At 35.1% G+C, this 12090-nt stretch overlaps 2 pseudogenes; both read left to right on the top strand.

Annotated features, from left to right (window-relative positions):
• Window positions 1–3619: 3619 nt before the first annotated feature.
• LOC110824959 (agamous-like MADS-box protein AGL62 pseudogene) lies at window positions 3620–3946 on the top strand (annotated as a pseudogene).
• Window positions 3947–6502: 2556 nt separating this feature from the next.
• On the top strand, window positions 6503–7254 carry LOC148270375 (agamous-like MADS-box protein AGL62 pseudogene; annotated as a pseudogene).
• Window positions 7255–12090: the final 4836 nt, after the last annotated feature.

Below are 12090 nucleotides of genomic sequence, written 5' to 3'. Positions count from 1 at the left end.
ATGACATGAACCTTTCACAGCTTCAGCAATTTCAAGCTGCTCTTGAGGAATTATACGAGAATGTTATAGAAATCGCCAAAGAAAAAGATGCTGAAGAGGACAATATTAATCCTAATTCTGATGATCAACTTTTTCTTGGAAGCTCATCCAATGGAACTGGACTTCCATTTGAATCTATCCCCTTAAATGCTATCGTTGGTCCCAGAAACATGGTTAATCCAAATGTGATTAGTCCTAACGTGATTAATCCTAACATGGTTAATCCTGCAGCTTATATGAAGATGCTTCGTGACATGCTCAACAACAATAATCCAAACATTCCCTTGTCCAATTCCATGATTCCCAATAATCCAAACATGGTCTCTAATGTCATGCCTATCAACAGTAACCCTACAAACATGATGCTACCAGCGGCAAATCTGATGATCAACAATGATCAAAACATGGTTCCAGCCGATCATATGATGATGAACAATGACCAGAACATGATTGTGGGGGGATCGGATGCGATCAACGATTAAAACTTGATGTATACCAATGGTCTTAACAATATGAACATGATGTCAGCTATATAATATAATATGACTCAGAATAATGGTGGAAACGGGTAGGAGTTTTTCTAAATTTGAAGTTTGTGGGAATGTGTTTTGATTAGTAAGGTCACAGAGTGCTCATACAGTTTGACTTTCATATTTAAGTTATATTATCAATGGAATGTAAAGTGATATATTTTATAAATAAAAGATCTATTTGCTTTCATCTTAACTCTAATTTTACAGTACTATATGCTATGCATGCATTATAAATCTTATATAGATGTGCACTATTTAATACATATTAGGGCTTAGATTTAACCCCAAAAGAGAGAGAGCGAGACAAAGAGAGAGAGAAACAACAGATACCAAGAATCAAAATGAATTTGTATTTGCATATCCAATATGTTCTATTAGATGTTATATGGGGTGGCAGGTTCTTGAAAAATCATCCATGAAATATTAATTATTTACCGATCTACTGTTAAAACAGATGTATGGTGCGTAATGGCTGTAATAATCCAATGGAAAATAGAATATATAGCTTGTGGAGAAGATATATAGTGGATATATATAGATCAGCTTCGAAAGTAAAACACAATTAACTTATTCTTATTTAACAAAAAATTTTAAGAAAGACATGGCAATGAAAGAAAAAATAAATAGTAAATTAAAAATGCATTATGCAAATAGGGATTCAAGTGCACGTTATATTAAAATATCTATGCGTACTTAATAAATTTACTATGCAATGTGTTATAGTTTATACTAAAAATATGATATTTCAATAAATTATCAATAATCGAGTATTGTTAAAATAATATCTCATATTGAAAAAATTAATTGAAAAATTACAACCATGTTCTATATTTATAAAATTTTTATAAAATATATTGTGCTTTTTCATTAGCATAACTACCACTTATGATGGAAATTGGGAGGAACCCCAATCTCTTTGGGGTCTGAGTTTTTTTCAAAAAAAAAAAAGCTCTCGAAGACAGATTCCTTCAGGAAAATATTAATTCCAATTGAGAATATTCGATTAAAAACATGACTATCTAAATCCTTCCATTTTGTTGCAAATTTATTGGGAAGAATGACGAGACTAATGAAAAAGCAAACGTAAAAATTTAGTTAGATAATCCTAAAATTCTGACTAAAATATCTCTCGTGGAAACACTTTTAAGTCCCTATGGATTCAAATAGAGTATATATCATTTTGAATCAACGTAAAGAAGATTAATAGAGAAGATGAGCAATCATCAAAAGCGTCAAGAAAGAAAACATACTATGAAAGACAACTCACCATAGTGAAGAATTGAGCCAAATTGGAATAGTTTCATATGGAAGCTTCATCAAAACCTTTTATGGCTAAGGTTGAAAAGAGGAAAATTGTTATTAAAATAATTAGTAGGTTGGTAATTGTATGATATTCAGTACTTTTGGATTTTCTTATAATTTTAATTTTTTTTTATATATAACATGTTAAACTTCATGGTGGTTTCGCAATATTCGCTATAATTTTATTACCAAGTTTGTAATTTTTTGTTGACTAACTTATTATTCATGTATGGAGAAACATGAAAAATATTTTCATTATCTTCCCCAATTTGATATATATATATATATATATATATTAGGAAATAGGTTGGTAATTATATGTTCTACAAGCAATGATGATTTGTAAATGGTAAATTCGTATAACTTAAAGGTAATATTATATCAATCTTCAAGATTTTTTTACTACATATTTCAATGAGGTGATTGTAAAGCATTCCAAACAAGTAAGTTTTTAAAGCCGATAAATTTACATAGAAAATTCGTCTAAATCAAATTATATATTGAACAATATAAAATAATAATGCCCAACTTGGTGACTCAGAACGAGTAAGTCATCAAAACCGAAAAAAAATTATATAGAAAATTCATCTAAATCAAGTTGTGTTGGATAGTGAAAAATGATAATGTCCAACTTGATGATTCCAAACAAGTAAGTTATTAAAGCCAATAAATTTGTATAGTGAATTAATCTAAATTAAATTGTGTATTGGATAGTGAAAAATGATAATGTCAAACTTGGTGACTCCAAATGAGTAAGTAATTAAAGTTAAGAAATTTATATAAAAAATTCACCTAACTCAAGCAATATGTTGGATAGTGCAAAATGATAAAGTCAATCTGGTAACACCAAATGAGTAAGAAATTAAATCCATGAAATTTTTATAGAAAATCTACCTAACTTAAACTATAGGTTGAATAGTGCAAAATGATAATGCACAGCCTGATGACTAAAAATGAGTATGTAATTAAAGTTAAAAATTTTATAGAGAAAATCCACCTAACTCAAGCTATATGCTGGATGGTGTATAATGATAATGCTCAATCTGGTACTCCAAATGAGCAAGTAATTAAAGCTAAGAAATTTATGCAAAAAATCCATTTAGATCAAGTTATAGATAGTGCAAAAATAATAATGTCTAACCTGATGACTCTAAATGAGTAAGTAATTAAAGGCAGAAATTTATATAGAAAATTCATCTAAATCAGATTATATGTTTGATAGTGAAAAATGATAATGCCTAGCCTGGTAACTCCAAATGAGGATGTAATTAAAAGTAAGAAATTTATATAAAAAATCTCTCTTAATCAAGTTAAATATTGAATAGTGCAAAATGATAATGTCCAGCCTGATAATTCCCAATAAATAAGTAATTAAAGTTAAAAAATTTATATAGAAAATTAATCTAAATCGAGTTATGTATTCGATAGTGCAAAATGATAATGTCTAACTTGTTGACTCCAAATGAGTAAGTAATTAAAGCTAATAAATTTATAAATCAAGTTATATGTTGGATAGTACAAAATGATATTTCCCAATCTAATGAATCCAAATGAGTAAGTAATTAAAGATTAAAAAATTTATATAGAAAATCCATTTAAATAAAGTTTGATGTTGCATAGCGCAAAATAATAATGTCAGTCCGACGACTCTTATAAATACTACACATTTTCTATCACTTCCTAGTAAATTATAAACCAACTTTTTTATCTTTTCTTCACATCGTCTTTTTCTTTCACTTTTAGCAATGGATAGGAAGGGCAAGGGTCGTCAAAAGATTGAGATGGTGAAGATGAGTAACGAAACCAAACTCCAAGTAACTTTCTCAAAACGAAGAGCTGGTCTTTTTAAGAAAGCTAGTGAATTGTCCACTCTTTGTGACGTTGATATTGCGATGATTGTTTTTTTCCCTGGTAAGAAGGCTTTTTCTTTTGGTCATCCTTGTGTTGAAAAAGTGATTGAAGATTTCATTTGTGGTAATCCTCCACGAGATACTTCAGGAGCCATGACGCTCATTGAGGCTCATCGCAACTCAAGGATATATGAGCTGAATATGATCCTCACACAGGTTTGAGTAGACCATATTTAGATTTTAAAGCTTAATATACTTATTTGATCTTATTTTTATTGGATTAAAACTTATACTGACTTGTACTTATTATTTGAAAAATATAAAAATAGGTTATCAATCAATTAGAAATCGAGAAAAATCGCAATGCGGAGATTAAGGAAATACAAAAAAAATGTGAGAGTAAGTGTTGGTGGATGGGTCCGAAAAAGGAAATGAGTTTCTCACAACTTGAGCATTTAAAGACATCTCTTAAGGAATTGAAGAAGAAAGTTACTGAAGAAGCTGAGACGATTATAATTCAGAACAAATTAAACATGATGCCTCATGTATTGAACGACCCAAACGCGATACCTAACGTGTTCAAGGATAATCCCAATATATATATTCAAGGAAATGGAAAAAAAAGATTCTACTAAGTACATTTCTTGATTAAGTCTTGGAAGGATGAAATTAAAAAGAGTTGTAAACACGATGCTTGCAGTTTGTTTTATTTTATTTATGTTAGATATCTGGTGCCTTAGCATTTGGGTTTTCATCATGTTCCTTTTCATTGTAGTGTTGCGATACTTTCAAAGAGTGTAATAATAACATAATTTTTTTATCTAGGCATTTATTTTTATTTTCAAGTTGAAATCAACCAACTATTCTAAGAGTTGTAATAAGAGAAAATATTTTAAGTAATTTACTTTTAACTCAAGACAAAGGTAACGTCTAAATATAAAAAAAAAAGATATTAAAGTCACATAATCGTGCTTCGATAAGAACATGAATCATCTTTGGGAAAACCTTCAATTATGTCATATTTATGCGAGTTAAGTTTTTACGTTGACAATTATGAGTCTCTATTTTTGAATAAATACCTGTGTTGGTTAATTAACTAATATATATATACATCAAATTTAAAACAATATAAATAACATTTAATTAAAAACATACAGGGAAGTACAATCTCTTATATAGGAAGAAATATACCAACTATTCAGTTAAATAATGGTTGGTACAAGTCACATCAAGAATTAATCTAAAATATAATAAATGAAATGAATTAACTATATGGTAATTATGCATCCACGGACAAACTATTGAATTTCATGATCAAATTTTTATACATTGTAAGAGTTGTGATCCATATATTAGATCACACTCTTGGTGACCTGTATGTTCATCCAATTTATTGATCCGATAAATAAATCATGATGATGAGTCAAAAGTGTTTAGTCATAATAAATCAATTATATTGGTTAAAGTCCTATAAATAATTTAATACTAAGCCTATGTGGGTCACATGCACAAGCTCCAGCTAAGAAAATTCTTGTAACACATAAATGGTAGCTAAGAAAATTCTACTACTTTAATGTGAGTAATTAATCTTAAAATAAATCAATAATGAAATTAGGTAATATTCACGGGAAATATTTTATTGAGAGTACTTATCTAAGTATGCAAATATATCTATATATTTGGGAATATATATCCCAAGTACGGATAATATCTTCATTAAATGTTAATTGTTTATTTAACTTATTCAATTATATGAGATATAATTTAAATAAAAATTCCCTAAAAAATGCATGGAAGTTTTTATATTAGGACCAAACAGTATTAAATAGAAATTTTCAATCAAATGGATCAAAGAAATTGGATTTTGTTTAAGCAAGCTCAAGTTGAAGTGTTGTACAAGTAAAATAATTGTAAGTCACCTTTTGAAAGAGCTAAACATGAATTATATGAATTTTAAGTTTAATTGAATATCACACGCAATCGAATTAAAACTTTATTGTTATGAAGGTTAATCGACTGTCACAATTAAATTTAATTATTTAAAATTTTGAATTTTAAATGTGATCCAATTGATAGTTATAGTTCAATTTGCAACTTCGATCCTTCCTTAATGCTTATAAATAAAATTAAAATTATCCATTGTACTAATGATCAATTAATTTTATAAAGAAGTCATCATAATTTTTAAATTTTAACATATCTTATAATACATTTTTAAATTTTTTATTACTTTAACAGAAATTATCTAAGGATTTTTATCATTGCAATTTGATTCATTGTGTCTCGTAACAAGAGACAAATAAATAAAATTAAAAGTAGCTCTCTTACCTTCTCAATCCCAAATTAATATCGAGAATATATATACATATATATAACATAAAAAATGTAAAATTTTCAAGAAGGTTCAATTTTCATGTATATCCATCTAGCTATGTATCTATATATGTTAAAATAATGATGATTTTACAAATTGTATAAAAGTACAGCTAAAATTTAACTTTAATTGTCCAGATTTTTCCTACCATATATTTCAATAAGAAGGAGATTCTCATGCAACCCTAAACAAGTAAATTATTAAAACAAGAAAATATATACAGGATGTCTACCTAAAATTTATTAATTCACAACCTTGATTCAAATCTCCTATAAATATCACTCATTTCCCCCTCTTTCAATACAAATTATTTATCTCCATTAATCTCTCTATTAATTTCTCTCTGCACATATTCAATACTTGTGACCATGGCGAGAAAGAGTAAGGGATGACAAAAGGTTGAGATGGTGAAGATGAATAATGAAAGCAATCTCCAAGTCACTTTCTCCAAAAGTCGAGTCGGACTTTTCAAGAAGGTGAGTGAATTGAGCACTCTATGTGGGGCTGAGATTGCTATTATTGTCTTCTCACCAGATCAGAAGGTCTTCTCTTTTGGCCATCCTTGTGTCCAGACTGTGTTGGAATGTTTTGTTAGTGGTAATCCACCACAAGCTGCTTCTGGAACCATGAAACTCATTGAGGCTCATCGGAACACTAATGTCCGTGAGCTAAACATGCAGCTCACTCAGGTTATTTTAATTTCTTTCCTCTCTTATAAAGCATTTTCGGTATAAATAATATATATTAATTTTACTACATGTACAGGTTTTGAACCAACTCAAAATCGAGAAGAAGCGAGGCGAGGAGCTTAACCATATGAAAAAGGCAAATGAGAATCAATGTTGGTGGATGGCTCGCAAGAACGATATGAGCTTGACACAACTTCAACAACTGAAGGCCTCTCTCGATGAACTGAAGAAGAATGTGGCTAAGCATGTTGAGAAGATTGTGATTCATACCCAAAATAATCATCATCCTCATCCTCATCTTCCTCATCCTCATCCTCATCTTCCTCATCTTCATCCTCATCCTCATCCTCATCATCCTAACCATCCTTTTTTTCTAGGAAGTTCTTCCGGTGGAGCTGGTCTTCCTTTTGAGACAAAGCCTGCTGGATTCAGTTCTAGCATTGTTCCATTCAAAAATCCGAACATGATGCCTCCACAGTATCATGGATTTGGCCAAGGATTCTTCTAAGCGAACTTTTGTTATTTATTTAAAATGAATTTTTATTTTTTCTGGCACAGTAAATGCCTCAGTATTAGTCTTTATATTATGTTGGGTTTTAGGATTTTAGCTTCAAACGAGTAAGGGTTTGTTCTAGAAAATAAGAGCCATCTTATTTTATGTTATTTGTTTAAGTATTTTGTAATCGTTCAGTGATACTGCATCTAGTTCTTAATATAAGTTTTCTTTCTTAAAACCCTTTGCGCTTGATTATATATATATGTATATATCTCAAACATTCTACTGCGCTTTTTTTTTTGTCATGCGTTGTGATACTATCAACTGCTACCTATATAACATATCGTAATATCTATTATTTTAATATATATAAACAATTATTATCAAAATATTTACTCATTTATATTCACCATACAAAATATAGAACACATATATACAAGAGTTTAGCCTCTATTATATATATGTGTGTGTGTGTGTATATCCCCTTCCCAGGATTGATGACATCTTCAATCAGCTGCAGGGTGCACAGGTCTTCTCTAAAATAGACCTGCGATCAGGTTACCATCAGGTGAAGATAAGAATAGAAGACATCCCCAAGACGGCCTTTCGAACCAGGTACGGACACTATGAGTTCCTGGTCATGCCATTTGGGCTAACCAACGCCCTGACAATCTTTATGGATATGATGAACAGGGTCTTCAGAGAGTTTTTGGATCAATTTGTTATCGTGTTCATCGATGACATCTTAGTCTACTCAAAAAGAAGAGAAGAACATGCTCACCATTTTGCCCAAGTTTTGCAGGTCCTCAGAAAAAAGAAGTTATATGCAAAGTTGAGTAGTGTGGATTCTGGCTTGAGCAGACTGCCTTCCTAAGACACATCATATCGAAGGAAGGAGTATCAGTAAATCCTGAAAAGGTTAAAGCGGTACTTGGCTGGGAGAAGTTGACATCAGTTAAGGAAATCTGAAGCTTCCTGGGGATGGTAGGTTATTGCCACAGGTTCGTTGAAGGATTCTCCATCCTAGTAGCTCCTCTAACCCGACTCACAAAGAAGAATGCCAAGTTTGAGTGGAATGAGGACTGTGAAAGGAGTTTTTTAGAATTAAAGAAGCGGCTGACTACTGCACCCGTACTGGCTTTACCGAGTGGATCGGGGGGATATACAGTTTATAGTGATGCCTCCTATCTAGGCCTGGGTTGTGTCCTGATGCAGCATGGGAAGGTCATAGCATATGGGTCCAGACAGTTAAAGAATCATGAGAAGAATTATCTGACCCATGACTTGGAGCTTGCCGCGATCATACACGCCTTGAAAACCTAGCGCCACTATTTATACGAAAAGACCTTTCATATCTATACTGATCATAAGAGTTTGAAACACATATTCACTCAGAAGGATCTCAACATGCGTCAGAGAAGGGGGATGGAACTCCTTAAAGACTATGATTGTGATATCTTATACCATCCGGGTTAGGGCAACGTGGTAATAGACGCTCTCAGCAGGAAAAGTGCAGGTATCTTAGCCCATTTGATGGTTTCAGAATGCAGGCAAATTGGGGCCACACAACAGGTTTGACTTCAGGACCTGAGGAGAGTCACATGTTTGGGTCGCCTGATAGTCCAGCTCGAGTTAATCCAGAGAATAAGGGAAGACCAGTCAGTCGACCCCGCCCTGGTAGCCCACAAGAATAATGCAGAATAGGGAGTGAGCTCAGAATTCTGAATCTCTGCCGATGGATTACTCCATTTCCAAGACAGGGTGTGTGTCCCAGATGACAGTAAGTTAAAGAGAGACATTATGACAGAGTCCCATAGCTCGAAGTTTGCCATGTATCCCGGAAGCACCAAAATGTACCAAGGCATGCGACCCCGATTTTGGTTGAATGGGATGAAGAGAGACATAGCGGACTTTGTATCCAAGTACTTGGTATGTCAGCAGGTCAACGCAGAGCATCAGCGCTCAGGTGGGCTACTTCAGTCGTTACCAATTCTGGAGTGGAAGTGAGAACACATCACCATGGACTTCGTAACGGGATTACCCAAGGCACGTTTAGGACATGACGCCATCTGGGTAATCGTTGACCGGCTTACCAAATCTTCCCACTTCTTGGCCTTCAGGATGACCGAATCCTTAGACAAGTTAGCAAGAATGTATATCCAGGAAATAGTCAGATTACACGGAGTTCCAATGACAGTGGTATCTGACAGGGACCCCAAGTTCACTTCTCGATTTTAGAGTAGCTTTCAGTAAGCCATGGGAACAAAGCTGTCTCTCAGTACTGCCTTCCATCTTCAGACTAATGGACAATTCGTACACTTGAGGATATGCTCCGAGCATGTGTCCTTGACTCCGGGGGCCATTAAGACGACCATCTACCCCTAATAGAGTTTGCCTACAACAACAGCTACCAAGCGAGTCTCGGCATGGCTCCCCATGAGGTATTATATGGGCGCCCATGCAGATTACCGATTTGTTGGGAAGAAGTGGGCAATAGAAGATTGTTTGACCCGGAGTTGGTAGAGGAGACCACGTCTAAAATAGTTAAAATCAGAAAGAACATTCAGATGACTCAGAGTAGGCAGAAGAGTTATGCGGACACCCGGAGGAGAGATATAGCATTTGAGAAAGGCAACCGGGTGTTCCTTAAGGTCACTCCTTTCAAGGGAATTAGTAGGTTCGGCAGGAGGGGAAAACTGAACCCCCGATTTATTGGACCTTTTGAAATCTTAGACAAGATTGGTACTGCTGCCTACAGACTAGCACTACCTCCAGAGCTCTCCAAGGTCCACAATGCGTTCCACGTATCCATGCTACCTGGGAGCTAGAATCAGATTTTAGAGCCCAGTATCCCCATTTGTTCGACCAAGAGTAAGAGGCAAATTTGGACGACCAAATTTCTTTAAGGGGGAGAGAGTTATAACACCCAAAAATTGTATTTTTATTATTTAATATATTTTAATTTTTATTAGAATTTTTGTTTAATTTTATTCTATTTTAATATTTAATTTATAAGGTTTTAATTTAATTTAATTTAATAGAAATAAAAATAATAATAGTAATAAAATAGGGTAAAATTATTTTTGGGATTTAATTGAAATTGATTTTAGGAAAAAGGGGTGAAAATTTGGATTCTGGGGGTGTTTTTGAAAAGGAAATGGAAAATTGGGGGTCAAAACGAAATTTTAAAAAGTTGTGCCACGTCGGCAGCCCAGTCAGCAGCCCCGGCCAACCAGAACACGTCGCGTGGCAAGGAAGCTGACGCGGGCGGGGGCCATGCGGGACGGAGCCACGTGGGCGATCCGCGTGCACGCGATCGAACGATCCATATCTCACACGTGCGAACGGCCCAGATCTCACTTGCACGAACGGCCCAGATCTCACGCGTGCGGATGGCCCAGATTGAATCACGCACGGACGACCCAGATTGCATCGCGATGGACGACCCAGATTTATTCTCATTTCAATCGTGATCAGACAGTCCATATTAAATCAGGATGGACGGCTGAGATTAAAAGGGGAAGGTTATAAATAATCTCACCCACACCCAACCCCAAACCCTAGCCGCCAGTACCCTCGCCGGAGAATAAGAACCAGTCACTGGAGGAGCCGGCCGACGCCACCCGCCGCCGCACCGGAGAATTTTCTGATCGCTAAACGAGGTAAATTTTCTCCTCTTGGCTTGTTTTTCGATGTTGAGTCTGCCTATGGCCAAATCAGTGCCAAACCACGGGCCAATCGGCCGAAAAACACCGCCGAAGTCCAGCGGCGCCTCTACGACTTCCCTCAGTTTTCGTCTCCGATGAGGCCCTTCCTGGTTCCCGTTCGATGCAATTTTTACACAACTATGATCACCGTCCTTCTCTCTACAAGTTGACCAGAAAAACATCAAATCGCGACTCGCGCCGGAGAAGCCGCCGCACCCGAGAGCTCTGCCACGGTAAATCTCAGTTTTTCATGATTTTTTGGCCCACCGAGGGCCCTAGGGTTCTTTTATCGCAGGAACCAATGCAAGTTTGGTTGAATCCGGCCAAAAATGGTCAACCCGAGGCAGATTGCCTCCGCGGGCGGCGGTGCTGTCACCGGAGCACGGCGGAGCCATCATGCTAGAATTTTGATATTGGCCAAAAGGGCCTTGGGTCTGATTTTGGGTTTTTTGGGGACACGTGCAGGTACCGAAAGTGTGTTTCAGTTCTCGGAAAAAAAATTCAGGGAATCTAGGGACTGCTCGTAGGCGCAGTGTAGAGCCGATTTCAGACCCTGAAACAAGTAAGAATTTCTCACCCTATTTCCTATCACGGTATTAAAGTTCAATAAATGATAAAACGGTATTCGTGAAATTAATGGATGTGTATAATTGCTTAAGGTTTCTAATGGAGCCCGAATCTGGTGTATTTGTCGGCAGTTGTTGTTTGATCTATTTTATAGTTTTAAATGTAGTATGGTACTTGATGTGGTTATTTTATGGTTTCGTATACATGAATCCCAGTTTCATTTATTATGGTTTGAATTATGGTGAACCCGATGTTGTGTTGTTTATTTGGTGTTCATTACTGGTTTACGTGTTTATGTTTGACTGGATAATTGAGACCAAGAAAAATGGGAAAAAGGTTATGTGAATTGATAAATGGATAATGTGGACAGCCTGACTAGATATCCTGGGAGATGGTGGACGGACCGGGTCTGTAGGGAACCCTACCGGGAACGTGGTCTCTCATATCGGACGGGGTATGGAGACCTTCTGTGTTTTGGCGCCCATACCGGACGGGGTATGGGGACAGCCCGTTTCACCCTCATACTGGGCGGG

This window comes from Carica papaya, chromosome 1 (assembly GCF_054855325.1).
Source record: "Carica papaya isolate Zhongbai chromosome 1, ASM5485532v1, whole genome shotgun sequence".
In the NCBI taxonomy this organism is placed as follows: domain Eukaryota; kingdom Viridiplantae; phylum Streptophyta; class Magnoliopsida; order Brassicales; family Caricaceae; genus Carica; species Carica papaya.
The sequence above is the reverse complement of the archived record's forward strand: the minus strand, read 5'-3'. Positions and strand labels throughout refer to the sequence as shown.